The following is a 2,189-nucleotide window of genomic DNA, read 5'->3' on the forward strand; positions in this document are numbered from 1 at the left end:
GTTACTGCAAGAACGAGTCGGGAAGACGCTCCAATGGCATGTGTGCACATTCCAGAACAGTGCAGGACTATCAGGATCTGATAGACCGCGGATGGCAAAGAAGTGGAGATATGTGTACAAGCCTGTGATGAATCAAACGTGTTGTCCTCAGTATGCGATAAGGTGCTGATCTGTACAGTTCCAGCCTTTGAAACCTCACAAGAAGGTTTTTTTTAAAAAATGTTGAAATTTCTGGCCAAAGAGGTAATTTCCAAAGGCAATTGTGAGGATGAGCCTATGGAGCCCACCATGGAGGAGGCTGCCGCCAGTGACATGGTGTTAATAAATAAATTGTGTATACAGTGTGACCTCAGAAAGCTCGGTGATAACCTCAAAGAGAGCTTAGAGAGGGAAGCAAAGAAGAAAGGAAAAAATGCAAAGAAAGAGGAATCTAATTAATTTATTCAGTCACAAGACAAAAAAGAGGAGTTGGACTCTGGGGAACCGTCCCACACAGTGCACATGGATGGGCACACGGTTCCTAAGCCAGGCAAAGGGGCAGATTTGAGTAAGCCTCCATGTCAAAAAGCAAAGGAAATCCAGAAGGAGAGGAAGAGGTTAAAGCTCATGCAGCAGAGCCCGGCCAGACGCCTGAGGGCTTCCAGGCTGCACGGGAACCAAAAGCCAAACCCAACCAGCCCAAATCGCTGGAAGAGTTAATTTTGAATCTTTACCAGAGGATGCGTCACATAAGTTAGAGGGGAGGGTGGTGAGATCATCTCCACCAAGTTCTCAGTTCAAATTCACAGTGCTGGAGTCGTTCCAGGTACATAAACTTTACCAGGTCTGTAAAGGTTCACAACCACTTACCTGATGAGCCCACGGTCAGCCAATTCACAGGATTCCTTTGCACCTCACCTTTGGAGCCAGAGAACCCCCCTAATGGACCAGATTGTGGGCTATGGCTCATTTCACCGGCCGTACTGGCTGGACCAAAAGATCATCGCTGTGGGGGTGATTGACATCCTTCCATACTATGTGTCCTCTGTGTATTTGTACTGTGATCCTGATTATTCATTTCTGTCCTTGGGTGTCTACCATGTACTACGAGGAATTGCTTTCACTAGGCAACTTCATGAAAAAACATCTCAACTCAGCTATTATTATATGGGTTTCTACATTCATTGGTGTCCCAAGATGAAATATAAGGGTCATTACAGACCTTCCGACTGGCTGTGTCCTGAGACATACATTTGGGTGCCCATCCAGCAGTGCCTGCCTTCCCTTGAGAACTCCTAGTACTGCAGTTTCAACCAGGACCCCGAAGCAGGGATGAAGGTCGCAGCAGGGACCCTGATCAGCTGCAGGTGTTGTACAAGAAAGCCATAATGCCTTACGGTGTTTTTAAGGAGCAGCAGTGGGAGCAGGGTGAGGAGGCCACCACGCTGCAGTACGCCAGCCTCGTGGGCTAGGCATGCTCCCAGCGGATGCTGCTTTTTGGGAACTGAGCCAGCTGTGGGAATCCCTGCCTGCCCGCCCACGAATCTTTCTTATTTTGACTATTATATCGCTTTTCTAAACTATTTTGTGGCAATGTAATTGTGAGAATATCATGGCTAATGTAAAGATTTAAAAAATATGTTATGACTTAGCTCCATAATTGGGGTTTATCATTTCGGAAGTTTGTTTTTGTTTGTTTGTTTATTAAAGTACTAGAGGCCCGGTGCATGAGATTCGTGCAATTGGTGGGGGGGGGGGGTCCCCTCAGCCCGGCCTATGCCCTCTCGCAGTCCAGGAGCTCTAGGGGGATGTCCGACTGATGGCTTAAGCCTATTCCCCATGGGGAGTGGGCCTAAGCCATCAGTCGAATATCCTTAGTGCTGCTATGGAGGCAGGAGAGGCTCCCGCCACCATCACTATGCTCACCAGCTGTGAGCCCGGCTTCTGGCTGAGCGGCGCTCCCCCTGTGGAAGCGCACTAACCACCAGGGTGCAGCTCCTGCGTTGAGCATTTGTCCCCTGGTGGTCAGTGCATGTCATAGCGACTGGTTGTTCCACTGTTCAGTCAATTTGCGTATTAGCCTTTTATTATATAGGACTAGAGGCCCGGTGCACAAAAATTTGTGCACTCGGGGGGAAGGGGGGCCCCTCAGCCTAGCCTGTGCCTGGGACCCCTCAGGAGATAACGACCTGCTGGCTTAGGCCTGCTCC

At 49.2% G+C, this 2,189-nt stretch overlaps 1 pseudogene; it reads left to right on the forward strand.

Moving 5' to 3' along the window:
* On the forward strand, positions 1–1,610 carry LOC102244840 (annotated as a pseudogene).
* The last annotated feature ends 579 nt before the right edge of the window (positions 1,611–2,189 follow it).

The sequence above is a fragment of the Myotis brandtii genome, unplaced genomic scaffold (assembly GCF_000412655.1).
Source record: "Myotis brandtii unplaced genomic scaffold, ASM41265v1 scaffold37, whole genome shotgun sequence".
In the NCBI taxonomy this organism is placed as follows: Eukaryota; Metazoa; Chordata; class Mammalia; order Chiroptera; family Vespertilionidae; genus Myotis; species Myotis brandtii.